General features: G+C 39.3%; 1 protein-coding gene across 3 annotated transcripts in view; it reads right to left on the bottom strand.

Annotated features, from left to right (window-relative positions):
- Positions 1–512: 512 nt before the first annotated feature.
- Positions 513–12297, bottom strand: part of zgc:172282 (leucine-rich repeat and fibronectin type III domain-containing protein 1-like protein) — a 122158-nt gene continuing 110373 nt past the window's right edge. For all 3 annotated transcript variants that reach the window (XM_061216161.1, XM_061216159.1, XM_061216160.1), the window contains one exon: positions 513–737. The gene's annotated coding sequence lies outside the window, so the exon portion shown is untranslated. The remainder of the gene's footprint in view (positions 738–12297) is intronic.

Consider the following 12297-nt stretch of genomic DNA (forward strand, 5'->3'; position numbering starts at 1 on the left):
GGATGGGTTTTTTTTTACAAAAGGATTAGGAGAAAAAGCAGAGCAGGGAACCATGACAGGATTCCTTAAAAGAGGCTTGGTAGCAGGAGTGGTACTTCTTTGTGATGATGAATGACAATCTGTGTTTGGGAGGTGTAGTGCAGTGGGGTGAATTGTGCCTCATTTCTGCTTACTACTGGGAGCATTTCCAACCCACTTCAGAGCAGCTGTCCTGTGCATTTACCATAAGGCATTTCTCTGTGCATAGACTAAGGCTTTTAGAATAGTCCGGAAAGAATAGAAACCCTTACTGTGCATGCACACACACACACACACACACACACACAAGAAGATGGCATTTTGAATGAGCCCACTTTTTATTATATAAAAAATTTAACACACCATAAAAATTACATGTACAAAACTATAAGATTTGAAACAGAGTTATGTACAGATTAAAAAAAAAGAAAAAAAGCCAAATAAAAATGAAGAGGGAAATTAAAGGAAGGGGTGGTAGGGGGAAGGGGGTAGGGGGTAGGGGGTGGGGGTAGAGGTGGATGAAGAGAGTTATTTAATCGGGGCCTGAGGGTTGTGTTCGATGAGGATGGGAATGGTGCGGCTGGCTTTTTATTTTATCAGTGCTCATTGGTGGGGGCGGTAGAAGGGGTAAGGTGACGATGTTCTGAAGATGTGCGCTTTGCTTTGCCCGGGGTTTTTTGGTGCACGCGGACTCTGGGCGGATGAAGCAAGACGCATACCTGCGGAGAGAACAAAGACCCGGTTAGCTGAAGCCGAACCTGCGGATGACCGCTACTTAATGGTCCGATATTGCGGAAGACTTCCCTTGCTATGTGGGGTATGGTGGAGTTCAGGTGTTGGAAAAACACTGTGAAAGTATCAAAACGTACAGTCTCCAACTAAATCCACACAATCCGTAAAGACACAGCCGCTAAGACAGCCTGTTCTTGGTAAAGCTCACGAGAGGCGCTGGAAAATGTAATGCAAAACTGGATAGAGATAGTTTTTTCTACTTAAACCCACACAAGCGCTTTCTTATGGATATTAGGACCGAAGATAAGACAGTGGAAAATACACATTATGGGAACTTTAACAGGGGCAGACAGGTCCAGGTCTCTCAGGTCAGTGTGTCCGCTGCTGCTTATGCCTCTTGAAGGGCATCAGCGAGTTCATTCGCGGGTAAAACCGATTCAGTGCCAGAAATACTGAGTCGTCACACAGGAAAGACTTCGCTGCGAGCCTGACTCCATGTTTGTGCCTGTTCTGTGTAGAGAATGTGAACAGCAGGATGCTGGAGCTTAACCATTTTAACCCAATGTGTTTTCCCTGTTTGCACTGCTCTTAAATAAAGCCTTTTAACTGTGGCAACTCACACCAGAGACAAAAGTATCAAAGGCTATGAAATATGAGAGGAATTATTCATGGTGCACACAGAATGTAGTTAAAAATGTAACAAAAAAACAGAAAGCGCCTCTAAATTCAATACTTGTCCTACGGTTTATTTCTCCAAATACACATCATGCGGAAAAAAATGTGCATATATCTGTCATTCAACATGGATTTCTAAGGAAAAACTATACTTTTCACGTTGAAATGACACTTTGTTTTAAGCTAATATGAGGCATTTTTTTCCAAATTTTCTTAATTGAGGATATCTGAGTCCAAAATGTAATGACGGCTAGGGGGCAAGGGATGAGGTTAAAGGAGTAACAAGGTGCTTGAATATGACACTTTCCAGTTGTCTTCAGGCAACAATAAAACAAATGTGCATATTTTTAGTATTATTCAGTCATTTAAATGTATTTAAAAACTTTTTTCTAAGCCTAAATTCCCCACTATAAAAGGATACCCAAGCTGAGCGTGGTAATGGGAACTGTCAATTACCTATGGCGTGCCCCCACTTTCCTGGAGGCCAGCGGTGCAAACTATGGGTCACGAGTTATAGGGGAGTGGTTATCCTGGTGTGACGCACAAAGAGGAGAACATTCTCAACCGGTTGAAAATAGGACGATAAATTTAAAGCCCTTACTTCTCCAAAACTAAAGAACGAACATATTTAATACTTCCATCTTGTTTCTTCAATGCCCTCTTGTGCAAATTGCATATAAAAACCTAGAAAATGTGACCAACCACCCTGGTACACCTTTAACAGGGGCAGACAGACCCAGTTCTCTCAGGTCAGTGTGCCCGCTGCTACTTTTGCCTCTTGAAGGGCAGTAGCGGCTTCCCCAGCGAGTTAATTCCTGGGTAAAACCCATTCAGTGGCAAAAACACTGAGACCTCACACAAGACTTGTTCTGTTAGGCTGACTCCAAAATCAGTTGTCCATGTTTCTGTCTGTTCTGTATATAGAATATGAACAGTTGGATGCTGGAAATTAATGTAACACTTCAGAAAACAGGAAAGACACGTGCAAATGAGCTACTGAATCACAGGGAGGCAGTGAAATGTTTCTGTATTGGAGATCACACAGAAATAAGAGAGAACACTGAAAAACATCCATTAAATAACAGGCATTATAGTGTGTATATGCTCCAAGGATGACACTCGTGAATGTATATCTTGAAACCATAAGTCACAGCAATGTATAACTGAATGATGGCACGCCATTTATATATTGAGCATTTGTATTTTTGTATTTTGTACAAAACTGTATGAGGGAACAAGTTTCCTTGTTTAGTCCGAATCTAAAGATCCCGTCACTGAGGCAGAGCAGAAGCTGGCATCCTAGATCTGCAGGACACCAGACTGCGGCAGCAAGACAGGAGACTGCTCAAGTATTTATGGAACTGTACTTAAAAAGTAGTAGAAAATCAGACAAATTCTGACCAGACATGGTAAAGGGGATACCATCGCACAGATATTGTTTATTTCTTTTAAGAATCTACATTCTTATGAACTATTGCGTTTTTGTCATAGGCTAGTTAACGGACAGAAGCGGATTTTGTGGGGTGCTGTGCAGCTGAAAGTCTGCATTTTAACTTCATTGTCACTGTTCTATTTAAACCGTTTGTTCAACGCGAAAGCGACAAAGCGAAAACAATAACAAATGTGTCACAGTCCAAATACTTACAGACTGCACTGTATGATACAAAACCTCTCTTCAACCACTGAGGTGGGATCATTCTGTCATTTACTTGACTATAATTCTGTAGTTGGCGTTTTTCTGCGTGCAGCAGCTGTTCTCAAATTCTACTGATACATCATGCTAGGCTTTGCACGGTAGAAGTACTACAATTATTGCAAATATAGTCATAATATTATAATGTCCTCCTACTACTGTAATAATAAGAATATTAACAGTTGTAACCAATTTATCTATTAGTGAGAAAACTGACAAACTGCCCCCACATCAGTGGATACCAGCCACCTTCATTCCTCACCATGTAATTCAACATTTTTAAAAGCCTAACTTAAATTTCCTTAGCATTGTATATCTGACTGTCATTCAGTTCCAAGTACAGCTAGCTAAATATACAACACTAAAAGATGTGTGTGGCAGACACGAGGGGGTCGCCTGCATGATAGCTAGCTACATTGTTTATACACTGTTTATCAATAAATGTCAGGTAATGCAGTTAACGTGTAATGAAAACCTATTTATTTGCGATATTATTTGCACGTTTTCAATTACATGTTGTACACTTGTACCAGACATTGTAATGGACACCCACAATGTTTATAAAGTACTGGTTAAGGCTGTAAGTCACTGATAACAATGTTCTAAAAGCATAGACTGTGGCTAAAATATGAAGGCAACCAAATCATATGGTCAAAACAATGGAACGTCACACAAAGTTGGAGTTCCTACTTGTAAAATCCCTCTAGCCAATGGCAGCAATCCTGGAGGTGCTCTTCGGAAATAATGCATGAAATCAGTTCTGCATGTAAATTGATGTCAAAATATTGTATGTTACCAATCGTATTAGTTAGGGCAAATGATCTCTGAAAGTAATCTTCTCCTGGAACGCTTGGAGGTCGGAAGTTGAACTGGAAAATTGAACAGAATAGTATGCAGCATAAAAATACTTGCTTCTTTTGGGCAATCTTCCCAGAAGACTTGATAGGGAATTCATTGGGGCTGTGTTGGGAGCAAATATAGCATATATATACTGTATTTTATTTAGTTGAACATGGAAAAACAATGTGGCAGCGTTGTAAAGCAAGAGCTACCACTGTCAGAATATTTTCAACATTTGTAGAGTCTTTAGTGAATTATTTCAGTGGTGGGTTTACCGTGATGTGAGACTTTGCACCTTGTAATCGCCATTATATCGTTTACAATACTGTTTTCTCTCACAGTGTAGTTAGCTTATTTCGACAGCTAGCAGTCTAAAGTTAGTTGACTCATATGAACTAGTTCATTAATTTTTTAAGTGTGAATGGCCACATAAACAAATATGTGCTTACATCGAGGACATAAAGACCGCCAAGCTTATTTGGTACAATTTCTTTGTCAAACACTACATTTGCAAGTATGTCTGCTTCTTGGACTCTTGATGGTGCTGGAAAATGTGCAAATGTGTACCTGCATTAGTGAATGTATGTAAATGACATTGTTAGCAGTTTTTATACATCTGTGTAACCTAGCGATGCATATAGTGCAAATGATACTCGATGCTGAATGTTACTGTGGCGCCTATATCATAGCCTAGACGTTCTGAAAAAAAAGAACCCTGTATGAAACATGTGATCACATTGTAACTGATCTTGCTGTTGCTGTATAAAAACATGACTGTTTTTGTTGTCTTGTTGTGAATTGCCTAAGTGTCCGAAAAGATGCACGCACACCAACACAATAATTCAAAGATGCAGAGTCAAAACGAGTAGATACTAATTAAAGAATCAGACACTTGATGTAATGCTCCATAATCAGTTTTAGATTAAGTATTAAACCAGTTGTTTTTGCCCAATAAAATGTCACCTAATGTGCTGTACATTATTATTTGTGCTGGCTAACTGGTCTATGTTTGTTGAAATAAACAATTATTTTTTGTATATTGATGTGTAGAAAACTGTTTTATTTGGAGAAACTCGGCAAAGGAGTGTGCAGAAGCCAGGAACAAGCAAAAAAGAATAAACTGGAATATGACAACACCGCTGTATTTTGAATAAAAATTAGTTGTTTGATTTTGTATCAGTAACAATATTTCATCCCACCCATCTTAAACATCTTAATTCATCACTAGGCCCATTGCAATCAATTAGAGTGATTGATTTTACGTGCAAAATACTTTTGACAGAGCTATTTTCGAGCAATTAGCTTCAATGCGTCGGCCATTAAGTTTCTGAATAGCGTAGCCTACCCATTTGCTCCTGGACATGGAACAAATTGTCTACATTTATTTACTGAGTCAAGTTTTTTTTTTTTACGCATTTATTTCGGAAAAGCCATGGAAGGAGGAGGGTATAGCATTCATTGTGTTGCAATAATTTAAAAATATAGTAGTGTGAATGCAGCAAGTAATAGGGTTGTGACAATCATGACATTTAGGAAGATTATAATGAATTGTGATTGTATTGATAAGCAAATTTTGAATGATAAAAAGATTAAAAAGATGTCTCTCTGTGGACTTGCAATAGTGACACAAGATACCCCGGCCGTGTGGAAGGAATTGTTTTTTTCCCTTTTTCCAACTTCAAGAGACATTTTCAGTGAATTTGGCTAGGCTCATCACCAACTGAACTTCAGAACATCTCCAAAAGTTACAGATAACTATTTAATTGAAAGACTAATTTAATCTACTAATTTCTGCCACTTGAAAACGTTATCTTATTTGATTGTCTAGAACTACAATATAAGCCTATATAAGCTCATCAGCTAACTGGTTAATAAAGCTGGTTAACATTGGAGAGACTAACTAGATTAGTGCTTTAGGCTGACTTTCTAAATTTTCCATGTTGCTGCTGTATTTGCCCCAGCTTGTTTGATAACTTCTCAGTTTCAAAGTGATATTTCAAAGTAGGGATTGGTTTGTTTTTGACTTGCTCTGCTGCACAGGCTAATGACAAGTATAGTACTGAAGTGTAAAAAAAAGCTGGCTAACATCAGCTAACCTTAGATTCAAGAGTGGCATCTAACTTCATAATACAACACTCAATGAGTTACTCATTTTTAAGGAATACTCTTTACCAGTAGGTAGTTAGAGTTACTCAATGAGCAAAAGTCAGAAGCTTGACGTCAATAGGCGTGGATATCTAGCTTAAGAGCTGTTTTGACATACACAGAGTAATTAATATTCCAAAGGCAATAACCCCAATATAGCTCAGGTTTTACCAGGATATGGCCAGGCTAACTACGTGTCATGAGTCATCTAGCAAAGCTCTACTTTTCAACCAAATGTAGCTGGGTTTTTGCCTGAAAACCAAGACGGAATTTCAGAGACTTTTCACCACAAAAAGTTCAGTGACTAATGTTAGCTATAGATGTACTGAAAGGTTACATTTCTTTCAAGTTGTTCTTTTTATTCACGATTGAAATGCATGTTGTCATTATCAAAGCACCTTGTGACTGGACACCCTAATGAGAAGTTCAACAGCATGAAGTAAGGCTAGCTGTTAATCTATTATTTATTGTGGTAGCTGACTTAATTGTAAAACATTGTGGAATGTTTTGACTGAAGTCGCTAGAGCGGGTGGGGTTTGGGATTGGGCAATTAATATTCACATCACTTTCATCACCACCATTTGCAAAGCTACAGCTGATGCACCCGCAAAGAAAAACGTGGAGGACCAACAAGAAATGCAAGCAGACTCGGCTAGATTTTATATTTTAATATTTTCTCATTGTGATGCATAATGGATTTATAGCTAAATGATCGACAAGTATTTAAAGATTCCAAATCTTATCTATCTGCAGTTTTTGACCAAAATCGAATCTGACACAATTGAAGTATTCTGTAAAAATGAGAACTGGGCGATGATACACCCTTTACTGTGCCACAATTACTGAACTGAGTAGGGAGGGTTTCGCCATTCAGAATATTCAGGCTCAGACTTTTTTTTTAAAGATATTTTTTAGGCCTTTTTCAGCTTTATCGGATAGTATATAGTATAGAGAGACAGGAAGAATGGGAGCGAGAGAGAGGGGAAGACATGCGACAAATGTCGGACGGTCGGATTCGAACCGCCGACGTCACAGCTCGCAATGAGCATGCGGTCAGTGCTCTACAGGCTGCGCCACCGAGACACCCCATTCAGGCTCAGACTTTTAATCAGCCATCAAACTCTTATCACCAAGCTCAGGTGGAACAAAAACCAGAAATGTCACTCCAGGACCAGGGTTGCCTAGTATGCCTACCCCTGTTTTTGAGTGAAAGAACACAGCTTGCATAGCAGTTACATAACCCGGTGCTTGTCCATATAACAGTACTGATTTGTATGACTTTGCTGAAAGTTTAAATTCGGAAGAATGCTGACAAAGCAGTTCTGAAGCAAAACCACGTGATATTCTTATGTGAACTCATTCTGGAAAAAAGTCAGTTCTGTCCTCTCATTCTTAACTGTTATTTCAATATGTTCCCATCTGTACTCATGCAGATATATAGTTTTATTGTGGTAGGTTTGTGACTAAATGTCATTTCGCAAATCGCACATGGTTATTTATGTCTTCTATCTGAATTCACATCTTGACATCCCAAGTGAATGTGTGGTTGTGTACTGTGTCTTAAAATAATCTGAATATTTCAGTTACATTTTATCCAATGTGTATGTGGGGCAGGGGAAAGATTGCAGAGAGCAAATATCTCCCTCCCTGCAGACTCAGTTGAAAAAATGTAATTACTGTGGTTGTAGATATTAAAACAACATGTTTACTGCCTCTCACACTGTAGAAGTTGAATGTAATTTGCCTAATTTTGGGGGCAAATTACAATGTGATGTGTGAGATTAAAACAAGGCTGCTCTTGACAGTTGATAGGCATTGTGAGCACACGTGTGGTGGCATTGGAGCACACATTATTTCACATTTTAGGCATCGTCAGGTCTGTGTTGTCCCGGATATTTAATCCTGAGTATTTCTCAAATGGCAAAGTGCTGACAACAGATATTCCACATGATTCATTCTTCTACTGTAATTGTGTTAGCTCGATAGCTTGCTATCCTCTGAGGCTGCAAGTTTGATGTTTTTTCTCCACACTCTAAAATGGCTGGTCAATAGCTTGTGTATTAGCTTTTTTAACCACCAGTTTCTAGGCAAAACTCTCTACCACAGTAGTTCTTTCTTTTTATATGGCACAATGTTCAACATAAATCTTCCAACTGAACATGAGCGGGATGATTCTTTTTTGTACTTGCGCCCACACAGTGCACACAAAAGATCCGTGGGGCTGAGAAGCTGCAATGCACTGAGACAGGCCCGTACACACACACACACACACACACACACTCTACTTTGATTACGGCACTCAAATTGACTTCAGTTCAGAAGCTGATTTCACCGTTAACTTGCTATTTTATTAATCAGAGATTCCATTACCATGGATTTTATACTACAGCACCATCTACTGATGCACACCCCACAGGCCCCTAATGTAGCAAATCACCCCCAGCCATTACATTAACAAATTAACAAAAACAATATTATTATTATTATTATTATTATTAATAGTAATAAATAGTAGTATTGTAATAGTAATAAAATAACTTTATTTGTAGAGCACTTTTGGAGCATACAGCACAAAGTGCCTTACAGCAATACAAATAAAAAACATAAAAATACACACAATGCCACAATACTGAAGATGAAATAAAAGTAAAAAATTGATAAAATGACTCATTGGTAGTGTTCACTCTGGACCTTGTTTTCACATTAAAAGTAGTTTCGATAATCTGTTCAGTCATACACTGCTTTAACTGATAAAATAAGTGCTGAGTAATAACCAAAAACGTGCTGATCCCATGGCTTAGAAAGCACTCAATACCAGTGGTCTACAGTCTGGTTTGGAATATTCCAGAACAGTGCGTGCTAGCACTGCAGGGCTTTAAGTAATTGTTTGTAGCAGAGATACTCTGATTAGAGATATGTCAGGAGATAGCATTAACTGTAACGTTCATAGAAATTAATGTTAGCAACAGTTAGCAAACATTCCATTCCTTGTGAAATGGCCCCGCTTGTTACTGTCAACCAGGAACTTTGTTCAGGGTGCTCCATAAACACTATGTAAACAACAGTTGTCAATCCTTTCTTCCCATTTTGTATTCTTCATACGTGTACATGTCTGCCCCAACGTCTGGTGAATAATCAGGAGTGACAACAAATATTTATCCAGCTAAAACATGATGTTTCACTTTTGCCACCAAAACATTTCACTGTAGAAGACAGAGGACACATACTGGATGGCATCTCATTTTATCTGAGTTAGGACCAGAGTCAGGAGCTGCAAGCGATGTCATAAAATGCTTTGCTAGCGCAACTGAATGGCATTACATTACAGTTATTTAGCTGACACTTTTTATCCAAAGTGATTTACAGTTGATTCCACTAAGCAGAGGCCAATCCGCCCTGGAGTAATGTCGGGTTAAGGGCCTTGTTCAAAGGCCCAACAGCTGCACTGATCTTATTATGGCTACGCTGAGGCTTGGCGCACCAACCTTCTGGGTCCCAGTCAAGCACTTTAGCCACTAGGTTTCCCCAGTGACGTTAAGCCATCCTCCATGGTATCTGCTCCTGTTGACGTATCTCTAATAAAAGTATCTCTACACAGTACAATGGCACACACCCACAGCATCTAATTGGCCGCTGGGGACGTCAGGCTAAACATTACTGCCTACGCCATTGGCCAGAGAGGGAGCTGTCACAAAGTCTCCTCCTCCAAGTTGACCCATATTTGACTAAAGACTGTATGTTAAGAAAATGACCAAAGAGATCACACAGTTTGGTGTAGAAAGAATCCCAATGTGGCTAATGACTAAAAAGTAGTAAAAAAAACCTATGCAGCAGCCTCATACAATTGAAATAGATTTGTGCTCAGCTAGCTTGACACGTGTGCCGATTTCAAAACTTCCACTGAGGACATTAACGGGTTAAGCATGTACCTGCTACGCTAAGCAGTGACTGCGAAGCTTGGCTGGGGGAAGCAGCAGCTGTTTGCACACATTTCAAAGGAAATGCGCGCTCGTGTTCACGCTCCCCAACTCTCTAAGCACATTGCACCAACGAGCCCCGTCTGTAAATATTACAGGGGTGTCTGTAATCCTGGGGTAAAGAAAAAAACCTTGGCAGACTGCGCACATGTTTAAAGTACAGAGAATGGAGTGTATAAACATGTCTGGCCAACGGAAAAGGAAGGAAAACCATTTTTGAGTGATATTCTCTGCATTGAATGTGATTAGACATGCGCCCAATGCAGTCTCAGTGCGAAGGGACTGGGTATAAAGGGTCTCATAAATAATTCACGGCATGGCGATAAAAATGACTCAGGTGGAACGGCCTCTACACGGCTTGACGTAGGTTCGCCTTCTGGGGTGGCCCACAGTCGAAGGAGGCGAGGGACGCTTTTTATCGCGGGGAAATATCGATTTATTCGCACAAGTATTTCAACCTCAACTGTCAACACACTGCATACTCTCTCTCTAAGGAATGGGAAGGAAAACCTCTTCCGACGACTTTTCATTACTGTGTCCAGTGTCGGCCAGAAGGCGAAGCTGGGAGTTTTCCCGCAAAAGCCACTTATTTGCATGTTACTATACAGAATTTAAACGTTTTAACTGAAACTCAATGTTATGCTTCTAACTCTTTGTTCCTGTCAGCTGATAGCTCTTCAAATTACATTACATTACATTATTGGCATTTGGCAGACGCTCTTATCCTGAGTGACATGCAGTTGATTAGACTAAGCAGGAAACAATCCTCCCCTGGAGCAATGCAGGGCTAAGGGCCTTGCTCAAGGGCCCAATGGCTGTGCAGATTTTATTGTGGCTACAGCGGGGATCGAACCGAGGACCTTGAGGGTCCCAGTCATGCACTGCAAAAATGACGAACACCAACTTAGCACAACGAGACTACTTAATCAGCCAAGGAGCTAAACCTTAGTTACAATGTTTTAATTAAATCATTTTAGATATTTATATTATGCGTATCTGTTTGCTTTTTTAAAGAAGTAACAACAAGACAATCTGCGGAAAATGAAAGGTGCAGATTGCCAGTTTTGTTGGAGGGTTTATTGCCGGTTAGAGCCCACTAAAGCCTTTAAAATGGCTGTTTTTCTTCCTCATCAAAACAAAGAGCTTTCAGAACAGACACCTGCTGTTACAAAAGGCGGAATTTGAGATTTTATGTTTCAGTTTAAATTAGTCATGCAGGGCACCTGGCCCTCAAGTAGAAATGCTATCCCCAGTTCTGGAGTGAAATATTTGATGAAAAGGCTTTTAAAACGGAAAATCCATAAAGGCCATTTTATAATTTTCTCGTTCTTTGAAGTAAACCTCTGTGTAAATATGCATTTGTTTTTGAGGCTGGAGTTTTATCAATGGATAAAACGCAGTTCCACACCCCTTGAACACAGTGCTGCCTGTGAATCAATGAATACAACTGCACACCACATACATAAGAAAATGTGAAAGATGTGTATAGACTTTGGAATTCATTAATGAATTATGAATTCATGAGCATTATTTTGCGAGTCATAATGACAAGGTAAAATAGTTATATGATTATGACTGTAAAATAACACTGAGTATTCCTGATTCATTCCTGGAGACCGCAGGCTCAAGCCAATGCCTTTCTGGGGTGTACATAAACAGGAAGCAGGCCACCACACCCCCAACTCCCCCTTTTGTTTTGTTTTGCAACCGTTTTGTTTTCTTTATTATATGCTTAGCACCTGCAGCATTGTGCATGCAGATCTACTGACAGGTACCATGACAATTGTTGTTGTTCTCATAATTATTATTAATTAATTCATAAAGGCCCGTACTTAATTTATAAAGTGTATTGTTATATTAGAACACAGACAGCATCTACACCACTCATATCAGAGCGGCAGTACCATGGACAGCATCTACCGCATGCACAGAGCTGCAGGACCATGGACAGCATATACCCTGTCTATTTTATAACAGGGCAGTGTGTGTTGAAGAGGACACAACCATGACAAATAACACACACGACAGATTTTAATTTGTCATAATTTATTTGACCAAAAATAAGCCGAAGACTTATGTGAAAAAATAAGCACACTGCATGATTATATATCTTATTGCAATAACCTGAAATAATAATAATAATAATAATAATAATAATAATAATAATAAATTGGATCCTTACAGGACTGTTAATTGATGAACTCATCCACAGTTCTC

Source organism: Conger conger, chromosome 13 (genome assembly GCF_963514075.1).
Source record: "Conger conger chromosome 13, fConCon1.1, whole genome shotgun sequence".
Classification (NCBI taxonomy): domain Eukaryota; kingdom Metazoa; phylum Chordata; class Actinopteri; order Anguilliformes; family Congridae; genus Conger; species Conger conger.